The sequence below is a fragment of the Cynocephalus volans genome, chromosome 14 (assembly GCF_027409185.1).
Source record: "Cynocephalus volans isolate mCynVol1 chromosome 14, mCynVol1.pri, whole genome shotgun sequence".
NCBI lineage: Eukaryota > Metazoa > Chordata > Mammalia > Dermoptera > Cynocephalidae > Cynocephalus > Cynocephalus volans.
The window spans coordinates 77,965,321-77,990,568 of NC_084473.1; the positions used below are offsets into that span (position 1 = coordinate 77,965,321).

Genomic DNA, 25,248 nt, shown 5'->3' on the forward strand with positions numbered 1-25,248 from the left:
TTTTTGTTTAATTTCCTTGTTTATCTGTTTGCTTGTTAGTTTGTTTATTTTTAAACTAGGCGCACTGCTACATCCAATAAAGTCAGAGTTCTCTTAATAAAGAAGAATGGAGGAATAGATATTGAGCAAATACTTCTGCAATCTAGCCCTTTCTTCTTTCTGTATGACTAGAGCAGGAGCAGCTGTCTCGACCCAATGACAGAAAATCTGAGAAACTCTTTCAGTTTTCAGCCCTGCTTCCCTTGAGTCACTGACCTAAGGTCAGCAACCACTTATATGTGGATTTAGAATAATACGAAAATAAAATCTTGAATAACCATTGCTATTTATTCATTATTTGAAACAGAACACAATTGCTAAGTAATAAATACACTGCCCAAAGGTGCGGTCAGCCCCAGACAGTCTGTAACTAGGCTTTAGTATGCAAATTACACCTGACTGCACAGGCCAGGTAGATGGACATTTCTCGGTATAAGGCTAGGCTGAGTTCTCATTGTCTCAGGACAAAGGGCTGAGTCTTTTGGACCAGGTGTTCATTGTTGGCTGCTAGGTAATGCTTGAATAGGCAGAAACTGAAAACAAAGGTTAAGACTTGGAAATAAGGTATATCCTAAAGTCATAGAACTGAAATTGAAAGTGAAAAATTCTATTGTTTTGAGGAAATGACATATGCACTAAAATAATTGAGATGAAATATGAAGTTCTCAAGTTATGAATCATCAATGATACAAATGTGTTGCTGTATTTTGAGTGCCAGTCTGGCCGAGAAAATTTGGTACTTGTTCAGTAAAAAGGACATTTAAAAGTGAGAGGGAAATCAGTGCTGGGAATTTAGTAACAGAGAAACTAGAATTCAGTGAAAGAAATTCAGACATGGAGAGAGTTCAGCTTCCAGAGTAGAATCTCAAATGACTGAGGACAAGGCAGGAGTTCACAGGACAAGTGAAAGAAAGCAAGAAAAAATGCACTAAAAAACATGGGAATTATAACAGAACCCAGTCAGTGTGGCCTGGGATACAAGATTATAAGATTTAATACTAAATGTTTAAATTTACATTATAGGACTCCTCAGAATACTTCCTTAGTACAAGGGCAAGAATCTGGGAGAAAAAAGAAATGAACTTTTCAATAGAGGTTAAGTGGCTTAGTAATGTGAATGTGAACAGTTAGGTGTGGAATGTCCAAGTAGGTCGTTGCAACTTGAGCACCATTTTATGACTTTTAAGATATTCAGATACAGAATAGCCAAACATTTTATAATGCCTATAACAAGTTCTATTTTAGGTAACCTTAAGAAGCAGTTGTACATAAAATGAAAGATGCAGAAGTTCATGTTAGGATGAGAAACCTTAATGAGAAAGTGCTGTACTGCAATGTTATTATCACTGAATTCCAATTTAATTTGCTTTTAATACCATTTTAACAGTAATTGTTAAGGCAAGTAAAGCAGCAGAAATTGAACCTGTTAAGGACTAATCAGAATTGATCACAACAACAAATTCATATGAAGAAAGGACATGCCATAGACTGTGTTTCTATGCCCTTGTCTAAGGGCAGTAATAGAAATTATTGGGAATCAAGAAGGTAAAAAGATATTGAAATTTAAGTATGGCTAGAAGGAAATTGGTGAAAACAAATATGAGCTAAACTGATTATGAAACAAGTGTGTAATCCCCCATTTTCCCAGTCTAGGACTTTATCTATAAACATATTCTTTAAAAATGAAAATAACCTTCAAAGTTTCACACTTTAAATTACCAGCTACTAATAGGCTTGTGTGGAAGAAAAAAATATCAAATCAATTCAGCAATCTTATATTTAACAGTATTAAGTTACCCAGATACACAATTCCACCCCTAGCCTTTATGGTCGGTAGACCTCTTAGATGGCCCCCAGTGATAACCATTTCCAAGTCTGTTTGTGTGTGGGCTGGCCCAAGTGATTCACTTTTAACAAACAGAACATGGCAAAGGTCATTTCTAAGGTTAGGTTACAAAAGACAATGACTTGCAAGCACTCTCTGTCTGTTGTCTTCTTGGACTACACTCTTTGATAAGCAAGTTGCTGTGTTGGAGAGGCCTACATGGCAAGGAACTGAGGGAAGCCTTTAATCCAACAGCTCTTGACAAACTAAATTCTGCCAACAACCATGAGCTCTTGGCAGCTTACCCAGCTGAACCTTGAGATGACTGCTGCCCTGCTAGACACTCAATTGTAGCCTTTGAGAAACCCTGAGTAAGGGATACAGTTAAGCCATATCCAGACTCCTGACCCACAGAAACTATAGCTGATAAACATGTGTTGGTTTAAGCTGCTATATTTGAGGCACTTTGAAAGATTAGATAACAGATTTTTCAGGAATAAAAAAAAAAAAAAGTGATACTTTGTTATCAAGAAATTCTCAGCATAAGTTAGAACATTCCTGAAACATTAGATGAAGAGTAATGGCTAGAGAACATATCCATGAAGTACCTGTGTTTGTGTGTGTACTGTGTGCATGCGGGCACTTCAAAAAGTTCATGGAAAAATGGAATTAAAAGATAATATGAGCCCATTCCATAAACTTTTTGAAGATCCCTCGTGTATGTGTGTGTTAGTGTGTGTGCATATGTATATAGATAAGTGTTTGGTACCTTTTGGAAGCACCAAAAAATGAAAACAAACAAAAATAAGGAAATATTTCAAAGATAGGGTATTTATCAAGTACATTTAGATTTGTTGTAGAGTGAATGATTATGAGCACATCGAATGGATAGAAGAGTACATTCTTGGAAGAACAGGGAAAGCACTTTTTTCTAGAATGTGGGACATGTGGTAGGTGAGATAGTTGAATGTAGGCTAGAAAAATAAGTTATGGAAAAATGATGGAAAACCTTAAATGCAAAACTGAATAGTTTGAGTTATACTTCTCAAGTAAAGATTATTTTCTCTCTGGTTTGGAGTGTACAGTCAGGCCAGGAGAAGATGGGTAAACAAATTGGCATTGGCTAGATGTGACAAAACCTATGCATATCCACATTTAGAAATGAATCACTCTTGTTGAAAGTGGAAGCTGGAATAAAGAGAGGATACAGGGACCAAAGAAAATAAAGATACCTTAACGAGAGGAGAAAAATTTGAAATCTGTAAGAAAATGTTTCAATAGGTCAAAGTGAAAGAAAAAGGACACGCCTTCCCATTAAAATTTTCACCTTTTCAATCTGCCTGTGCAAAATAGCTACCTGTAAATAGGACTGCAGCCAAACACATTCATGGGAAAACAGATTTGATTGCCCTATTCTTCCCCAGCTATCCTTCCTCATGAGGGTGCAACACTTTTAGAGTAACATTAGAAAAAAGACCATCAACATGATAATCAGACTCAAAACTCTGCCCCAAGAAAAATGGGTGAAATATCAGGAGATGTATGGGCTGAAAAATAAGTTTGGTAATGGGGACATTTCAAGGGTTCCTTACATATTGCATAAGTTGTCTTGTGGAAAAAGGATCAGAGTTGTTCATGTGGATCCAGTGGACAGTATAGGATCTAATAACATGAATACTGCAATTCAATTCACAAACAATTAAAAACATTTGTGGCATATCAGGCCATCTGATATACACAGCAACGTAAAGATGAATGAGACAAAGTCCTTGGCCTCAAGGAATTCACAATCTAGCTGAATAAATGGCTAATGTGAATATGTGATAAATGGGAAGAAGGATTCATATGTTTACTAAGGAGGACAAGGGCGGGGATAGAGGACACACTCCCACATACAGTAAAGGAAGCTGGATGGGAGATGTTAGAAGCAGAGTCTCTGGTTAAGCGGAGAATCCGAGGAAGTCGTAGTAGTCATGGTCTAATCATTGTGTCAAACCATGTGCTGAGCCTTCTCTTAGAGCAAAAGTTGTGAAGAAAATTGACAGAAATGTAAGAGAGGCTCAAGGACTCCGTTTTTCCAGTGGGCATCAGAAATTCAGGACCCAAACAACAAAATGGAGTAACTTGTTGTAGTACCCAGATGAGAGACTGGCCAACTATAAGGACCTCAACAACAGCAAGAAAGAGGTGTGATACATCACTTTTGTACATTTCTCAAAGAGGCACCTAGTACAAGGTATGGTTGGTCTGACATAGACAATCACTACTCTTTTCTCTCAGAAGAGTTAAGTTTGTTGATAGCACTGTTTAGATTTGGTAAAACAGACAAAGCCTTACCTAGGCTTCATGTTGAGGGCATATACTAATTTAGCCTTTTCCCAAGACTTGTTTTCCTAAGAAGAACGGTCACTGCTCTGATTTGAATGTCCTCCCCCAAACACATCTAGAAACTTAATCCTGATTATAAAAGTATTAAAAGGTTGGGAAATCTGACTATGGCATTGGAAAGGTGCGTCCTTTAACAGGTGATTGTATAGTGAGTACTATGTCCTCATGAATGAGATTAATCTATTCATGGGTTAACAGGTTAATGGGTTATCACAGAAGTGGTGCTAGCAATGTTATAAGAGCAAGTGAGCAGGTTAATGCATTCCTGCCTTGTTACCATGTGATGCCTTGCACCACCTGGGGACTCTGCAGAGTACTCACCAGGAAGAAAGCCCTCACCAAATGTGCTTTCTCAACCTTGCACTCCTCAGCATCCAAAACTGTAAGAAATAATTTTCTGTATAAGTTACCCAGTTTCACATATTCTATTATGAGTAACAGAAAACTGACTAATACAAGTAATATCAGTAAAATGGTACATTTTAATCAGTATTCCTCATTATTCTCCAGAGTGAGTGATAATTAGCAGCAAAAGCCTAAAGGATTTCTGAGATATCACAAAATTAATTTCAAAATGTCACGTCAATTCCTACCATCAATCTTAACTCCATACCTGCTACCTACTTTTGAGCTTTAATGCTAGTATATTCTGGATTGAAACTACTCCCAGATATTTGATATTATTAGCAGTTTCCAAGCCTGTTCCCAACCCAATCCACCTGCCCTCTGCCCCCTCTCTTTTGTTGCATCATCTTTTTGAGTCTTGAATCCATTTCCTTTTTCCCCTTCTGCCTGTCTGACACCTAGCGACCAGCACATCTACTAATGGCAAAAGGAACATGTTGGATTTTACAATCAGAGCAACACTGACTTTAATCTTGACCCTCCAATTTGAATGTTATGCCACCCTGGGCAAACCATGTAAATTACAAATCTCCATTCCTCCTGGGGAAATGTTAAAATTAAGATACTACAAAGTAACTGGTAAATAGGAGGCACTTTATATATGTGGGTTATTTTTTTTCTTCCTCATTTCTACAATCTTATGTAAATCAATCTAAAGGAAATGCTTAACTGTGAGAAAGAAAAACAAAAACAAGCAAGTAGCATTGTACAATTTCTGAAGAGAACTCACCATTGTCCTGAATGATGTATCTGTCAGAATAAAGAACTGTGTTCACCACATTCTTTCATTCTAAGGAGTTGTCGCACTCTAGGAGATGTGATGATGAAAGGAACATGCCTTCTTCACTCGCACAGTACAGCAAGCTGCTGTCTGGTGAATGTTTCCATAGAAACAGCAGAAAGGCTGCTGGGGAAGGAGGTACACTGTAATTCTTTATGGAACCTTTTGCCTCCTTGTAGCAGCCAGTGGCAGTCCTGGTTTGGTTGAGCTTGTAAGTCGACAGACATTGATTTGAAGCTGTATGCATTCCAGAGGAACGAAGCTCAAAACAAACCTTTAACATGAAGTCTTCTAAGTTTAGGCAGAAATAGGGGAGCTTTGGACATATATTCTGCCCAACACTAAGTCAAAGTGTCAATCACCTATTATTCAGTTGAGCTGATACTTGAGGCTAGTAAAACCAGCAGAATTGGCTGTGCATTTGTACTCAAATTATGGATTTAAATGTGTTGGAGTAAAGAGGCAGTGGAAGACAGGTAGGTCTATCAACCTATGAGAGATTCATCTCTACATTCTAATAGATTGTCAAATGGACTTCACCATTTATAAGACTGGGGAGCTCCTTATTGGGAAAAATAATTCATGACGCTGCTGGGCAGCTTTAACTCTCTTTCACTGAAATTTGCTTCCCTCTATTATTCAGGCAGAAGGATAAGAATAAAAATTCTATCCTTGGCAATGTTGCTTTGAAAGTAGGCAAAAGTATAGAGTAGTGATGTTTTTAATCTTGGATAGAAGCTAATGCTCATAAATTTTCTTGGTTGTTAGTTTCCATCATAAAGGGGATTTTATCTATCTATCTATCTATCTATCTATCTATCTATCTATCTATCTATCTATCTATCTATCTATCTATCATCTATCTATCTATTGCATTTTCAGAAATATTTGGACTTGCCTTGGGTGGAATGTTTCCCCCAAACTTAATCTGCACTCTAACTGTTGATGGTAGGAAATCCTATTATGATGACTGAAATGTATGGCCTTGAAGTGATTAGATTGTAGGACCATGCCATAGTGAACGGATTAAAAATAGTGGTCATGGGAATGGTTTGGAAGGCTTTAAAAGGAGGGTGAATGAGGTTAGTGTCTCTCTCTGCTCCACCATCTTCTGCAGTGTGAGACCATTGGGTCACTGTTGCCACCACCAGGTGTTCCCTGTACTGTGGACTTCACAGCCTTTGAAACTATAAGCAATATTTTTTTTTCTTTATAAATTACCCAGCTCTGTGTATTTTGTTATAAGCAACAGAAACAGATTAATATGAGGCTCTTCTGTGTTTCAGAATGATGTATTACATTTTCCATGGCTCACTTCTTAAACAGCCAACAGGCCACTAAAACATGGCCTATCAAATTTTTGATTCTATTAAGCTTTTGACAGTTTTTTATTTCTCATCATCATCTCAACCTTTGAGGAGGAATATAATTAAGAAATACTGTGTGTGTGTGTATGTGTGTGTGTTTAGTTATGGGTCAAGTGATTTGAAGAGTTAGGGCAAAAAAGATAAATTTTTAGAGGAAATTATCCCAAGCATGCTTATTCACACTTCCTTGTCTGTACCAATCAAACAAGCTAGATCCTTAAGTTATAGTTCTTCATGGCTGTGCATAGAAAAGAATTGTGTATAGTGTGTGGGAAGCACGTTTCACAGAAGAAATTTTAGTTGTCCAGGAAAATAATAGACTTCAAGTAATCACATTTATTTATTGTCTATATTTTTACTATAGTCACTGAAAGGGCCTATTAATTCAAAACTGGCCAGGTAAAAATAAGCTTTAACTACTTTTAAAAGTTAATTTTACATAATGATATGGGCCTAGATAATATTCAGAACATGCAATACTGCTAAGAAAAAAACTATAGGGAAATTCACCTTATGGTTCTCTACTTTCAATGTGTAGACTACATGGAGAGGCAAAGAGGAATAAAAAATTGGAATGGCAAAAAAAATCAAAACAGAGCAAACTAATCACAGAATAAGGTTGATTTTCATTTCCTATACATTTTGTTTTCAATGTCATTTTATTTTTTTTACTATATGTTTGAATAGTATTTAAGACTGCAACTTGATTTATAGAGTTTTCTTTTTGTTTACTATACCTTGGTTACTACAGAACTTTTTTGATTTTTCATTATTCCCTGAAATCTCATTTACCTAGAAAACCTACACATACCCTTATCTGGTCTGCTGACCCCACCACACACTTTCCTCCCAAATTCTTCTCCTATGCTGGCTTCCCATGTGCTAAGAAGCTCCTTAATCCTCTCCCAATTCCACAATCATCTTTCCTTAACTGAAATCCAGCTCTCTTCTGATGTCATTAAATCTCATCTCCAGAGCAGACTTCACCTCCTCCCAATCCTTAGGTATCTGATTGTGGGGAGCTGGGAATAGAATCTTCCTCATGCCTCAGCATCACTTCTAGGTCATTACTTCTCCTCTGTTTCCTAACATTCTCAGGTGTTTTGAAGTTCATGCCATCCACCTATATCCTTCTCTTTCTCATCTGGTTACTGAAATCCACAAACATTCCTCGTTGAAATTCTGTCTACGCTCAGTTGTTGACAACTTCATCATCAAATTCCTTTTCATCTTCTCTGTCTTAACCACGCAAACACAGGGTCATATCAAAGATTTTATTAACAAACACCACAAATTCTTAACATAAGTTCAAACTAGCTACAGCTTTCTAGATTTCCATCTCAACTAATTTATAACACTGAAAGTAACTTTTGTGGCAAAGCAAGTGTTTGCCAAATATTCCAAATAAATGGGGCTTTTGCTTACTTTTAAAACTCTCTTGCAGCAAATTCAGTTCATGTGGTTAATTCTGGTTAAAGTATACAGAGTAAAGAGGGGATGAGCATTCAATATTCCTTGTTTCTTCTGCTTAAATTACTTTGGAAGCCACACATTGGGATGATAATGTTGCAAAATGGAAGAAAGCTAAATTAATTTTTTGCTAGATGGAATAATAAACAGTCCTCACTAACACATTTCAAAATGTTCTGGCCTGAGAAATTACCTTTTGTTGTGATAGCCAATGAGAATTTTTAGAATTATTTGTGTGATGGCTAAGGCTAATTATCCCAAATGATACAGTCTGATGTCACTTATAATCCGTTGACTTCCTTTCTTCTTATGCAGAAACACACACTTTCAGCCTCCACTTTCCTTTTTATCCAGCTTATATTTTATGGCCCATAACTTATATTCAGTGCTTTATTAATTTACCCATCTTCCTTTATCCATTCTCCTCTCTCAAAACCTCAACCTTAAATCAATGAACTAGCTGTGTTCTCTATTCATGCACATAAGCACCTGAAGGTTGTCGTCTCTATGTCATGATAACCTCCTTAAATGAGTAGTCTATAGTGAAAAACATTTTTTTTTATATTTCTCAAGTATGTACACTGTACATAATACTTATTCTGTACTTGTAACATAATACTAAAAAATGTCTCTCTCTTTTTCTTTCATTTTCAGGTAATTAATATGTCTCACACTTTATTGAGAAAATAGAGACAAGTAAAAAGGAATCCCTCCCTTCTTCTACCACCAAAAATATTTTTAAAGTATCGTTCTCTGCATCCATCATTATTGTCTCCTTGCACCCACTTCTCCCTCTTTGGTTTAATTAAGGAAGTGTCTCTTTTTGTATAAAAGACACATAATTCTTTCCCATGTGTTCCGGATTCCATTACCTCTCATCTTCTCAATGAACACAGTTATCTCCCCCATCTCTAATGATAATTATATCTGGAAAAGATTCACATTTATTTTATATTTCCTTCCAGCTACTGCCCTATTTTTTGTTCCACTTTACACATAAACTTTTGAAAGAAATCTCTTCACTGTCTGCTGAGTTCACTTTCTCACCTACCATGCACTCTTCCGTCCATGAAGAACTCCCATGCACACTATTTTGCAAAAACTTTTCTTAAGACATAAAAATGGCCACTGTATCCCTGCATAGAATAGAATGTTTTCTCTTTTCACCGTTTTAGAACTCACAGCAGCATATAGTAGAGTCGAGCACTTCCCCTCTCTTGAAACATATTCGCATGTCCCAAATTGCCACTTTTTCTTTATTTTCCCACAGAATTTCATTGTACCCAAACATTTAAATTTCTCCTACCTCCATCTTTTTGCTTTCTATTTTCTTTTCCTAGATGATCTCATTCATATACATGTCTGTGAATATTATCTACAATGGCTTAACTACACAAATTTTTCTTTCTTATTTTGACATTTCTGAGCATATTCAATTTACTGCTCAATATTTTCAGTAATGTGGCTTAAAGCTTCCCAAACTTAATATATTGAAAACAAAATTCTCAAAGTGTTCCTCCAAAATTTCTCTTGTTCTTTTGTACATCTTTGTAAATGTTCTCCAACAAGAATGCAAGAAATATATGCTGCTGTTGACAACTTACTCCACCTCAACCCAACATTCAGTCTGTAATCAAGCCTGTCCATTTTTTATTGAACGTGTACTTCACATTCACACCCTTCCATCCAAAACTGCACAGCGAGAATTGTCTCCACCATGTTGTATTGCAGTAGCTTCTTTAGTGTTGCCCTGTTTTAATTCTCACTCCATTGTCTCATCCACCCCCAATTTCAATCCATTTTGCGGCATAATTGCTAGAATTTTTAAAATCCTAAGTGGGCTCATACTGCACACCTGATTTAAACTACTAATAGCTTCCCATCTTTTTATGGATTACAAAGTCCTGTGTGATCTGACCCCTAGCTTTCCGCTGTATCAAGTATCATCCTTCTTCTTTGTTTACTCTATTCAAGATATCTCTAAGTTTTTAAAATAAATTTTAGTTTTTAGAATGGTTTTTACATTTGCAAAAAGACTGAGAAAAGTATGAAAGTTCCCATAAATGTTGTAGTCAATTTCCTTTATTAACACAGTAAATATTGCCTATTTGTTATAATTAATGAACTAATACTGATCTATTATTAATAACCAAGGTACATACTTTGTTCATGTTTTCTTAGTTTTTACGTGATGACCTTTTTCTCTTCCAGGATCTCATCTAGGATATAAATATTATATTTAGTCATCATGTCTCCTAGGTTCTTTTTGGCTGTGACAGTCTCTCAGACTTGCTTGTTTATGATGAAACTTAGGGGAGTACTGGTCAGGTAATTTGTAAAATGGTCCTTTACTGGGAATTGTCAGATTCCTCCCTGCCACCCCCCATGATCAGACCTGGGTTGTGGCTTTTGGAGAGAAAAAGCACAAAGATAAAGTACCCTTATCACATTAAATCAAGGGTACCTACTTTCAATATGACTCATTGCTATTGCTGTTGACTTTGTGTAGTGGTTTGAATTATGTCCCCCAAAACTCACTGAAGCTTGAATCTTATCTTCCAAGTTGTATGTATGAGAAACTAGGTCCCCACTGTGACTGCTGAGAGAGTGGGAAAACCTATTATGGTAATTGAAAGCTGGGGTCTTGAAGAGGTGGTTAGATAGTAAGACCATGCCCTAGTGTATGAATTAAAAATAGTGGTCAGGGGCATGGTTCTGAGGGATTTAAAAGAAAAGAGAGGAGAGTCTGTCTCTTGCTGTTTGCTCTGCCATTTCACAATGTGATACCCTGCCATCACTGTCGCCACCATCAAGGCCTTCACCAAATGTGTTCCCTGAACTTTGGACTTCCTAGCCTCAGAAACTATAAGCAATAATTTTTTTTTTTTTTTAATAAATAACCCAGTTTCAGGTATTTTGTTATAAGAAACAGAAACGGACTAACACACCTTGATAACCTGAGTAAGGTATGGTACAAGTAGCTGTAAAGTTACTCTTCCATTACTCTCCTCTTTGGAAGAAAGTCACTATCCACAATTGTGCTCTACCTCCTTCAGGGCAGAGTATAGATATAAATTATTTGTAATTCTGAATGAGAGATGTGTCTGTTCTCACTCATTTATTAATTTATTTTATCATTTATTTATGTCAATATGAACTCACAGATATTTATATTTTGAAGTTTAACCCTATACTGTTCTATATATGTTTGGTCAAATTGCTGTAGCTTTGGCTATTAGTAGCTCTATCTGTTGGCTACTGTTTTCTTTAACATACCTTCATCATTGTGAGTTTTTGGGGGATTTTTTTGGATCACTTTCCTACTTCTTTGCACTATGAGATGCTCCAGGCTCATCTTGTATATTTCCTGCCCCTGTCCTAGAATCAGATATTTCACCAAGGTATGCTAGTCTCTTTCATTGCCAAATGTTAATAGAAACTGCAGTCTGGGAACTAGGTGTGCTCACTGACACTGAGGTGTCAATGCTTATAGGCACTTTAAGCTGACAGAGCCAGGAAATATATGCATATATACTAACACATGTTTATACACATATTTATACATATTTATATATGTAGCTATCTGTATCTAATATTGAGCTAAAAATGAGTTCATAGTGATGTCTTGAATTCTATTTCATTGCTACTTTAACTTTTGTAAACCCCTGCCCTTTATCTGTAACGTTCCTCTGTAACAGTGAGAAACCTGGCTACCACCATTGCCATCTGTTGGCTTAATTGTTCATCTTCAGTACACTTGTTAACATTATTAACTGGAGTAAAGTGCTTATGTACAACGTTTTTTGTCTTAAGTTTTCCAGATTTTCCACTTTCCAGTGTAACTTAGGTCAGCAGCCTTTTCCCTACCCCATTGAAGGAGGTTACTTCATATTTATAATAGTTAGAATTTTTATTTTTTATTTATTTTTTATTTTTTTTACTTTCTGCATTACATCCGGATTTCCACCAACCTCCTCCTAAACATTTTTTTTTTTTTTAGATTAATGTTTATCCATTAAGATTTGCTCTTTGTGCTGGAAAATTCAATGGGTTTTGACAAATATATAATGGCATGTATCATATGGAATAGTTTTAGCACCCTAAAACATCTCCTATGTTTCAGTGATCCATCCCAACCTCACCTCTCGCCAACCCCTTGGCAGCCACTGATATTTTTATTGTCTCTATAGTTTTATCTTTTCTAGAATCTCATGTAATCGGAGTCATTTAGTATGCAGCCTATTCAGACTAGCTTCTTTAACTTAGCAAATTGCTAAAATAATAGATTTTAAATGTTCTCTCCACAAAGAAATAAGTATCTCAGGTGATGATATGTTAATTAGCCTGATTTGATCATTCCACAGTGTATCATAACATCACATTGTCCCCCTCAAATATATACAACTATTATTAAATTTTTAAAAGAGCAATATTCATTTGAGATTTAACCATGTCTTCTGTGGCTTGATAGCTTATATCTTTTTTTGTCACTGTATGATATTCCATTGTATATTTAGCTGGTTTGCCCATTCACCTATTGAAGGACATATTATTTCCTTCTGTTCTTTCTGATTTTAAGTTATTTCTCACCTTACTTTCTATCTGAACTCCTATATGCTTTACTTTCTGTTCTTTGCACGACAGTCTTTAAATATTGTTCATGTCTCAACTTAAATGCTATTTCTTTTCAGAAGCTTTTCTTTCTCTGCCCTAACATTGGTATCCCATGTAATTCTTCCTCATATTTTCCTTTTTTAGTGTCTTTGTAGTGCTTAGCGCTACTTACATTATGTATCATTGACTGACTTTAGTATTTCTTTCCTAAATGACCATGACCTCATTCGGATTGGTTCAACTCTGTATCTACAGCACCTACTAATGATACTTGGCACATAGTAGGTTCACAATATGTGCTTGTTAAATGAGTTTGTTGGTAAGCTATCTTAGTAATTTTTTTTATATAATAACTGTGATATAGATATTCACATTTCACCTTGAGAAACAGACTTAAAAGAGTTTGGATATTTGCCCAAATTTATGTGGGTAATAACACAGCTGAGATTTAAACTTAAATATTCTAATTTGGAGGCCAGTGTTCCTTTTCCTACTTCACAGCCAATGCACATTGAATTATGCTGCAACTAAGATTTTACATGTATGAATACAATATTATCCAGCTCAGAAGAGTTATCTTAAAAACTTGCTGCTTTCAGGATATGAAGTTAGAACTGAGCCCTCAAGGAGGTGCAAAAGATCTGACCAAAGTCTTATAGAACTTGGTAAACTTCTAAGATTTTCATGTTTCATTTTGAATGAAGTGTACCTTATGGGAAAAGTATTTATTTGAGTTTGAACTTCATTGTTACAGTTAAATCTTTTTAGGTTAACTGAGCCTAGAGGATAGTCATGTTGTAGCCCCTGTATATCTTTCTACTGGCAGCTATAGTAAAAATTCATGAGCCTCTACCATTACAGGTAGATAATAGAATCCCAGTGGTTTTCAAAGTTGTTGTTTTTTTGGTTTTATTTTTTCCAAATAACAGATAAAATTGGGTTCCTTCTCATTGAAGTAGTGTCTGGGCCCAGAGACCTGTATATTAGATTTCTCTGTCCTGCATAAAACCGTTTGAAAGTCTTTTCTACAGATCTTTAAATCCATTTTAAGGATGGGAAAAATAATTCCCACTGAGTATGTCCTAGGCTTACAAAAATGTATTACCTCCATCATCAACTTAGTGTTTCAACAATTGTCATTAGACAGAGCCATCCAAAATCACTGGGAATGAAGAACTGTGCAATGAAACAATTTTACATTAATCAATGCAGTGGCTAAATTAATTTTCAGCCATTTTTCTGTGTTCAGAATAGAGCCCCAAAGCACTACATGGGTCATTTTTCCTATCAGAATTGAGAAGATTAAGAGCAATAAAGGACCATTAGTTTACCAAGTCCATTTATCTCAATTGCAGAGCAATCTTTGGTAATAAGGTTCCGTTTAATAATTTTGTGTGTTTTCTGTCATTCCATATTCTTTCACTAGATACTTGGAAAAAATTTCCATTTCAGAATACAGTGTACTCTAGTTTTTTGTTTGTTTGTTTGTTTGTTTTTTGCTTTTTTAACCCATGGTAGTATATTTCAAGAAGCTACATTGATTAATAATAGCCTGTTATTGTCATTGCCTTCTTCCTGCCTGTCCCATCCTCTTCTCACTCCTCACACTTGACCTCCCTGGAATAAATAGCAGTACTGTGTGAGAAACATGAATGAAATGAGAATGTATTTAGTAAGGAAAATAATGTATTTTTGTATATTATTTTCTGAGACTGGTTTCACTGTGCTAACTGGTTTATATTTTTAAAGGAGGTCTTCCTTTTACAGAAGAGTGCAATAAAAATAGGCTACTTTAATTTAAAGTCACAGTCTGTAGCCTGATGTAGAGACCACTTCTCCATGACCCAATCAATGTATTTAAGAATGTTGTTTTATTATGAAAAATAGTATATGCTCACTTAAGAAAAATATTTAAATGAATTAAGCAAATGTCTTAATTATATATAATTATATCATCGCACTGCCTTCATATAATGTTGATAATATTTTGATAAATATTCTATGAGATATATTTGTATGATTACATAATATACAAGTGGTCTTCAAAAAGTTCATGGAAGGATTTGTATTTACTTTTATTTTTTCATGAACATTTTGAAATATCTTCATCTATGTGTTTATAAATAAATATATGTGAGTGCCTTACAAAATGAGATAATGTGATACATCCCTTATATAAATTGTGTATATATTTGTGTATGCAAATAATTCTATAAAAATGTGACACTATATATTGTTTAATTAATGTCTATAAATAGTTATTTAGATTTTGTTCCATTTTCCACAACTTTAAGTAATACAGTAATCATTGTAAATATACAATCTTATGCTGTATTGTTTTTAGTATAATTTACTATGCGTGGAACTTGGAGGTCAACATTTTTAGCATTTTTTTTAATAAGCAAAACATATATCAAACAGCCTGAAATAAAGTTTTTATCAATTTGCAATTCTTCCAGGAGTGTATGATATTCCCCATTAGTTAATTAATTTCTACCTTTTATTCCCTGAAATTTTAAACTTTGCCTAGCTAATGTGATTTAAATAATATTTTATTGCAGTCTTTCTTTGCATTTTGTGGTCATCAATGTTGTCAAACATCTCTTTAAAGTTTATTTGTTATAAGTTTTCTCTTATGTGAAATGCCATTCAAGTTTCTTGTCTATTGTTCATTTAGTTTGTGTTCTACCTAGCGATTTGTCAGAGTTTTAAATATATTTTTCACCTTATTTTTTGCTCAAATCTATGTGTTGTGAATATCTTCTAATTTGTATTTTTCATAAATAAAAGTTCTTAAAATAAGGCTTTCACTTTTCTAAAAATTTTCTTTCATCATCAACATTTTGTGAACCCTGTCTGATATATTTTGTTAGTGCAAGCTCCAAAAGATGTCTATCTATATATTCCACTATGAGATTTGATATTTATTTTTGATAGCTAAACTTTTAATCCATCTTGAACTGGGTCAGGTGAAATTACATTTGTAATAATTTCCTATAGACTTCTAGTTTTTAAAGCTCTGTTTAAAGAAGAGTACCTCCTTTCCTCCAGTAATCTGCCATTCCATGTCTGTCATTTACCAAAGTCCTATACATCTGTGGGTCTGTTTAATATTCCTTCACCAATACTACTTTTATTATTATTATTATTATTATTATTATTATTATTATAGTTGAATAGATAAAATTCCTTGTATCTTCCAGGAAAAAATTGCTGTCCAAGATACTTTTCTTCACCAGAAGTATCTTTGTTTTTAATCAAGTTTTATAAAAGATCAAATGGGACTTTGAATGACTTTACATTAAATTTATAGAGCAAATCAATTTAGTGGAGGAATTGACATTTTTATAATATCAATATTTTAAAACTTAGACACATAGCATAGTTTTCTAATTTTTTTAGAAATTTCTTTAGTATTTCGTAATAAGGTTTAGTATCTCCTAAAAGATAGGATAATTAGACAAGTTACTTGGTTGCTTCTCTTTGCTGATGGGTGAAATGACTAATTTCTTCTCTCCATATGATATGTGACCCTCTGCTGTGATTTGTATGTCCTCCCAAGCTTATGATGCAATTTAACCCCCAATATGGTGGTTGAAGATGGGGTCTTTTAGAGGTGATTGGATTGTGAGAACTATGACCATTGTAATAGGTTGAAGGTATAATGGGTTGTCATGGAGGTGGACTTAAGTCCTGCTATTCTCTCCATGCAATTGCCTGTGTAATAGGATTTCCCATGCTCCACAGTTACAGTGGGGATTTAACCTTCTAATACAATCAATCCACAGCAGTGGGCTTCATCTGTTCTCGTAAGTAAGATTCTAAAGTCCAGAGTTGAAAATCTTAAAAATTGAAGATAGATGTTGGAACATGTATATTTTTTCTGCCTTGGGTGTGTTTCATGTTAATTGTAATATCCTCCTAACTTATATGCTTCTAGTTCCAACTCCTTTCATTTAATTCTCTTCTATGGCATCAGAGATATTTTCTTAAGAAAATCTCAAGATGCCATTGACACGTGTTAAAAAAAAATGTGTTTCTTTTTTTTAAATCACCTACACAATTAATAGTCAAGATAGCATTACATAGCAAATCAAGCAATTTGGTTTTAAATTCTTATTTTGTCTCCTCCCTTTGTAGGCCATAAATCCATTCAGTCATTGTGAAACAGGTAGGGTAAGAACCTGCCATTTTTAGTCACTCCTCTTTCTTTTTGCATTCTGTTTTGTCCCACTGAAACATGCGGCTAACTTTTACATCAAAAGAATTCCTATCTAACTTTTTATGTTTAGACCAAACCTTCCAGAACACCTTCATAATAAGCTGTTCTTCATTTATGCTTCTTTAGCACTACATATTCCTCTGTAGAGCAAACTCCTAGAGGGTTACTCCCTATGTTTCCTCAAAGCTAACTTTTCCTTGATATATTTACATGAGTATGTGCTATGAATTCATGGTTTTTAATAGAGCAAGGGTGAGCCTGGAAGCACAGTGAGATCATGGAAAACATAAAGGCATTGCTGAGTGCCAATAGGGGTTTAAATTTTGTCTCTACCACTTCCTTACTAAGATGGTTTTGAGCAAATTAATCCCTTAGCTACATCCCTAATTAAAAAAAAAAAAAAAGAAAAAGAAAAAAAATTGATTTTAAAAGATTCCTCACATGGGTGTTAAAAGAATTTAGTGCCTGACACAGAAAAGATACTTGCTATGGGCTGAATTGTGTATCCCCAAAACATATGTTTAAGTTCTAACTCCCAGTACCTCAAAATATGATATTGATAAGTAAGAGCTTACTTTTCCATCTTGTTAATTTTTTTTCAGGCTGTTTTGTACATCCAGTTTTCCTTTCTTCCTCTCTTGCTGTTTTCCTTTATAATTTGATGATTTTCTGTTGTTATATGCTTTGATCCCTTTTTCTTTATATTTTGTGTATCTACTGTAGGTTTTTGTTTTGTGGTTACTATGGGGCTTGCATAAAACTTTGTAGTTTTAACAGTCTATTTTAAGTTACTAACAACTTAACTTGGTAGCATACAAAACCTATGCTTTTACTCCTCCCACAACATTTTGTTTTTGCTGTCATTATTTATCTCTTTTCATATTGTTTATCCGTTAACACATTATAAAATTGTCTGGCATTTTGTAGATCTCTATTTCATTTGGGTTGGTTACTAAAATATTATTGTTTTCCTTTGGTGTTACTTTTCCTTGATTTTTTTTTTGTGTCTCTTAGAAGTCTTGTGTTGTTGTCTTTGCATATGAAAATACAGTCACCTGCTCAATTCTTTACTATCTTTGGAAGAGAATCAGCTTCATCAAACCAGCCTGACTAGGAATTCTGAAGCTCCCTCAGAACGTTTCTATGGATGAACCTGCTCCACTGGTCTTCCCTCCCTCTAGTGGAGCAATTCTTAAGAATGTATTCCTTTTTTTGATTCTACAAAGCCAGGATAGGTTCTAGGAGCCCTCCCCCCCCCCCCGGTTTGGTTTTTCTAGGACAGTGCCCTGACGTGCTCAAATCCATGTGCTTTTTCTCAATCGCATATAGTTGAGCTGATTGTTTGTGTGAGACTCTTGCACTCACTGTCCACGGGGGCACACTCAGGGAGCCAACGTCACGGGAGAGGGGAAGTGTATGGGGCATTTGGAGTGTCTATTGGCCAGTTGGGATAATTGGAAGGCTTCCTGATGGAATCCATGGGACAGTTAAAATGATCAATGCCCTTTCTTCTCTATTCCTAGCCTTTTGTAACCACTCAGCCATGCTAATCACCTCAGTTTTCTGGGTGGGGCAAGAAAGAGCGGGCCCCTTGTGCAGCATCTTGCACAGTTTAGAGAGATGGGCACTCACTCATTATGCTCTCATTTTCCTCTGTGACAGAAATCACTGGCCATTAGGATTTCTCTAGGCATGGAGTTGTGCCACCTCCAGGGAGAAGTGACATGGGTAAAATGAAACTGTTTTTCTTATGCTCTTCATATCTATTTCAGGATTTTTTGCTCCAGTGGCATGCTAGAAGGTGTCTGCTAGACTCCCACAAAGGTACTCTTTTCTGTTGGTAGTTGTGAAAATTGATGTTTCTGCAGAAAGATGATGGTATAAAGCTCCTGTTTCACCATCTTGCTGATGTCACTCTAGGGTGCTTTTCCTGTTAAGCCCCTAGAGCCACCTTGTAGGGAGGGGCTGGCTCTTAGGGTTTTGTTTTGTTTTAGTTTTTATGTCTCTCTTTAGCAGATCGCAGCGTGACAACCCACTTTCCTTAAATATTTAGCACTACCTTTATAGCTTTTTGCATCAACCGACTGTGCTGTGGGTGGTGGTTTCTTCACTACCAGTACCTTCCCTTCAATATCGTTTATGGCAAACACAAATGTGTTCTTATTTACACAATACAGAATCCACTTTAGCTAGTTCATGCACAGAGAAATTTATTAGATGATGTAGGTAGATCACAGAGCAGTAGGAAGGTTGAAGACACAGACTCCAAGATGCTCTTAAAGGAATGACCCCCAAAAGTACATAGCGAACCAAGGCTCATGGAACTAAGAAGACGAAAAGGATGTTAATATCTGCTGCTTCCAAGAAAATACTGTCTCTGCTACAATCCACTCTAGGAAAGTGAATCCTTATATCTTTTTCTCCCCCATGTAACCAGATATTTGCAGATTCAACAAATAGGCTAAATATAAATCACACCCAGATTCTAATTTCAAGAGAAACTGTTAAATGTAGCTTTTAACTTTCCAGCCTCTAAGGACAGTAAGGCGTGCTGGAAAAAGTGAGTGATAGCATGAAAAGAAGCTGAACAAACTTAAAAAAAAGTATTTTGTACTTGCTCTTTTCAAATTTTATCTTCAAATCTTAATTAACTCTTCATAGGCTGAACTCTAAGCTTCAAGAGTGTAGAAATTTTGTGAGATTCAGTGCTGAATTCTCAACATGTAATCCAGTACTGGCACATAAAAGATGGCCAGTGAATACATTTATTGAATAAATCTGTGCATGGACATTAAAAGCAACTAATCAAATTAACAAATATAATGTCTTAAGTTACATTAAATGGCAGAATTTTTACTCTCAGAGACTGATCTTTGTTTTTTGATTACCTTCTGCAATAGGAACTGGAGATAGGAGTGCATTTTACCATCTGGTCTACACCTAAGAATGGGATTCAACAATGCTTTGCCTTTTAAACCTATCTTTTAAAAGTAGCTATCTCATGTGTCCTTTCGATTAAATGGCAGCAATTGTGGCTTATAAACTACAATTTTGTGGTTAAATGAAAATTGATACATTAGTTCAAATGCCGTAGTGTTTCATGATGAATAGACAGAGATGTTACGTTTTCAATTCAGAGCATTGGTTCTCTTGGAACCAAAAAATAGAATGGTGAAATGATATTTTTATATTTACCCACTAACTTGCATTTTTTATTTGTTTATTTAAAGGCTATCTTACCAAAACATAAGGAATTATGCTATTTTTAGAATGCGAAGTCAATTTAAATATAAAAGCATTTAAAAATAATTATAAATAAAATTTAAATATGGCATCAAAACAAATTAAAAGTGTAATAAAGGATGTTCACGTTTTAATCAAATAGTATGTTTAATGAAATGATTTACATAAAAATGAAGAACTTACATTAAAAATACATCATTAAGACAGTTAAAATAAAATGAGTTTCTGACACTTGTAACTGACAATGAGTGTATATCTCAAATATATGTAGAACTCCCACAATAGGAAAAGGACACATGACCTAATAGAAAATTGAGGAGATATATATAATACATATACATGTATTTATGATAGTTAAAAAAAGGAAGACAGCCTAAATGTCCATCATGGGCAACATGCATAAATAAATGGTAGCAATAAATCACACCAATAAAAATAAATTACAGACACATGCAACAACATGAGTATTCAATAAGTATTCTTTATTTCATAAATAAATAAATGAGTGAATGAATAAGTCAATACTGGGAAACTGATTAGATAGGACTTCTAGTAAGGGCTGAACCAAGTAAAACATAAAATTAAATATAAAAGATATTCTAAATATGGATTTTAAAAACTAAAGTGAATGTTAAAAATAATTCAAAAGAGATCATATATAATAAGAAAGAAAATAAAAAGTTTATTTTTTTACATGGAAGAGCAAATCTCAGTACTACTGAATAGTGAATTGCAAGCAAATTTTTATGTTTTAAAATTTGGAAGCTGCAACTAGTATAATTGAAATAAGATGCATATTCTATATCACTATAGTAACTTAAAAAGAAAAAAAAAACATTGTTAGAGCACAGCCTTATAACACCAAGGTCACAGGTCCAGATCTCAATGCTGGCCATCTGCCAAAAAAAGAAAAAGAAAGAAAAAAATAGAGTACCCAAAATAAAATATAGGAATACATAGCAAATTAAAAATTAAAAATAATAAAATTGATTAAAATTCCCAAGGAAAAGTCCTTGACTTCTCAGATTAGATTACAAAACAAAAAACAAACATGTTTTCAGGAAAGAAAAATAGATTTCTTCCAGTCCTATTTCTCAGATGCTTTAATTTAAAAAAAAAGAAAAATCATCTTTATAGCACAGAATTTGGTAAAGACTTAGGAACATTTTTTTAAGAGAAAATTTCATAAGCCCGTGAAGAGAAAGGGGAAGAAAAATAATACTGCTGGTGAGCTAGATTCACAATCATATGAGAGGACTAACTGGCTTATGTTATGGAAAAACAGGAAAGTTCTACATATTACAGCGAACATTTGGAAGACATGAAGTTATTAAAATTTTTGTGAATGACACTATTTTTCAATAGACAACCTACCATACTTCATCAATCCCAATGTACACGTTTTCTCACAAAGTGTTAAAAAGTTTATTAAACATCTGACTATTGGAATGTGCCTTATATTTGATGTGTGCTTCAATTATAATTTGTTTTTGTTTTTCTTTGTCAATTGAACATAAGACAGTGGTACAATTTAAAATCAATGGCACCTTGAGCTCAATGAAATGTTTGTTTTCTATCAAATCTAAGACCACATCTGTTTATGTTTACACAGCTGGTGGATAATGCCTGCTTAAAGAATCGATTTTTCATAAAACCATTGCATGTCCCTGGAACATCATATGAAATGCCTGTTATTATTAACAATTTAAGTTATTTCATGGCTCTAGGACTTACTACACTTACAAGCTATGGTAATCATCCTGCCGATGGCACCCAGTGATCTCTGCCTCCTGATATTCACACACTCTTGTATTCCCACCCACATTTTACTAGGGTTGGTAGGTGTGATTATTACCATATGGTAGAATAAAAACGTAAGAGAATATTGTTATAATGGTATAGATAGGAAAAGTTTTCAAAAGTCATAAATAAAACCCTGAAACAAAATAAAACACTTCCTGGTCTGAATATATAAGCATTAACAGAGGCTATGGCAAAATAAGGTTAATAAACAAAGTTTTTCCATAAACAAAGTTAAAAGATAGCCCCAAAATTTGAAGAAAAATGTTTAAAAATGTGTAACATAGAGTTAATAGTCATAATATGAAAATATTTATAAATTTCTAAGGTAAAGAAAAACAATCAAAAAGACAAATGGACCAAAGATGAGCAAGAAATTCATTGAAGTAATACCAATGAAATAGTGTTGGGACAATAATCATAATCATTCAAATTAAGGCAACAATGATATATCAATTTTAACTCATCTGACTTAAAAATTAGAATTATGGACAGTAGTTATTGTAGACAAAGGGATGAGAAAATAGTTTTCAAGTGACACAATTTTTAAGGACAATTTAGTAGTAGAATATAGAAAAATAACAAATATACCTTCTATTTGGTGCACTGATATTCTCTCAAATAACATAGTATATAGAAAGATTTATATTTATGAGAAAAAATTTATGATTATAATCATTACAACAGGGCTTATAATAATAAATGAAAGAAAAACCTGAATGTCCATTGATAAAGGAATGCATAACATAAATTATCTCACATGCATATTGTTGAACCCCACATAGTAATTAAAAAGGATGAGACAGATCTATATGCAGTGACAAGAAATTATATCTATAGTGTATTGAAAATTACATTAAAATGGGTTATGGATATGACAGTGAAGGTACTCAAAAAATTAAAAATGTAATTACCATATAATCCAGGAATTCTACTTCTTGTTATATACCTTCTTTCCCTTTAAAGAAATTAAAAGCTGGGTCTCAAAGAGATATTTGTGTACCCATGTTCATAGTAGTGTCATGAACAATAGCCAAAAGTGGAAGCAATCCAAGTGTCCATTAAATGATGAATGCATAAACAAAAGGTGGTAAATACATACAAAGAAATACTATTCAGCCTTAAAAAGGAAGGAAATTCTGACATGTTCCACAACATGGATCAACCTTGAGGCTATTATGTTAAGTGAAATAAGCCAGTCACAGATAATTCAAATACTGTATGATTTCACTTATACGATGCACCTAGAGTAGTCAAATTCATAGAGAATAAGTAGAGTGATGTTTGCTAGGAATGGGGCTGGGGAGAGGGTACGGGGAGTTGTCAGTTTGTTTCACAAGATGAAGAGTTTTGGAGATCGGATGCACAACAATGTGTACGTACTTAACACTACTGAACTGCACATTTAAAATTATTCATAGAGTGAATTTTATGTATATTTTACCACATTTAAAAAATTAAGGTCGTTCGCGTGAGCGCCATGGTGTCACCTCGCCCAGTGCTCGACGTGCTGAGGGAAGTAGAAGAGTACTTGCGACTGTCCCAGGTGAAGTGTGTTGGCCTTTCTGCACGTACGATAGGAACCAGTAATGTAGTCATGTGCCTGGGCCTTGCAGCTTCCTGTATGAAGTGCCCCTTGGACAGGTATCACAGATGTTGAGAGAACAATCTCTGGAGTCAGGAAGAGTCAACATGTTGAAACCAAATCTCAACACCGTTACTAGCTTTGTGAGCCTCCAATTTCCTCATCCATAAAACTTATTTAGTTAAACTTTCTGGTTTGAACAAGCAGATGTGTCAGAGCTGTCTTGAATCTTTTGAGTGTTTACTGGGCCTGAATTCAAATATTGGAATAAGAGACTTAGCAGTACAGTTTACCTGTACAGAAGCAGTGAACATGGCTTCAAAGATACTGCAAAGCAATGAGTCTAGTCTTCCACAGACACAGCAAGTAGATCTGGACTTGTCCAGGCTGCTTTTCACCACTGCGGCACTACGGTCAGCATGCAAGATTCTAAAGCTAAAAGTGGATAAAAACAAAATGGTAGCCACTTCTGGTGTGAAAAAAGCCGTATTTGATCGACTGTGTAAACAGTTAGGGAAGATTGGACAGCAGATTGACAGCGAGCCTGGGGATTTAGCTTCTCCACCACGGAAGAAAAAGAAGGCAGTGGTTGAAACCCCAGAAAAGGAAATAGACAAGGTAGTAGAGAGCCCACATAAATCGCAGAAAGTTGAAGATCAGACACAGGATTATGAAAAGGAAAGTATTGGAAAACGCTGCCAATGCTCCAAAAGGTACAGCAGAGTAATTGCAGCTTCCAGACTGGCATGTGCTGCAAACTGATAGTACCTTGTCAACTCCAAGAAGATTTGAGGGTTTTGGAATTTTGTTTGAACTTTTATAACAAGGATCCCAAGACTATCACCTTAGTAGCAAAGAAGCCAGCACTGGGGCTGAGTTCTGGGCAGCAGGCTGGCCCTGATGTGCGTAACATTAGATCAACTACAGTGCCAGATTGGCAAAGCCTTGGCTCCCCACAGGTCTGCTCTTCCACAAAATGGAATTGGAGCCACTTTGCTTTTTTGTTTTGTTTTAAGCAAAACTTAATCTCCTGTCTTATACAGAATATAACCTTCAGGCTGAATGGAATCTTACAAATTTTACTTAAGTTTTTGTGTAAGTTTTTTGGTTTGACTGAATCAACATATTGTACAGCCCAAGTTAATAAATGTTATTTTTATATGCAAATAAATAAATAATTCAAAAGCAGTTTATGAAACAATTTGGATAGTATATTTCTGCTTTTACAGAAAATACACACATATCTGTATGGGTTTATAAAAGTACATTTAAGGCTAAAACTCTGTAAGCTATGTATTTTCAGAAAGATATTAGGGAGAGAAGAAGTAAATTTTTACATTTTATAGTTAAAAATGATTTTCATTTTTATGAGTATGCATTATATTTTTAGTTTAAGATCGTGGAGAATTGGAAAAAAAACACAACGGAATAAAATGCATTAGTGGTCAGTAGAACTTCTCAATGTAAAATGATAGCCTGATGAACTCAAACTTATAGAATTCCTCACAT

The 25,248-nt window shown here is 34.7% G+C and overlaps 1 pseudogene; it reads left to right on the plus strand.

Annotated features, from left to right (window-relative positions):
• Positions 1-23,634: 23,634 nt before the first annotated feature.
• On the plus strand, positions 23,635-24,466 carry LOC134362575 (origin recognition complex subunit 6-like; annotated as a pseudogene).
• The last annotated feature ends 782 nt before the right edge of the window (positions 24,467-25,248 follow it).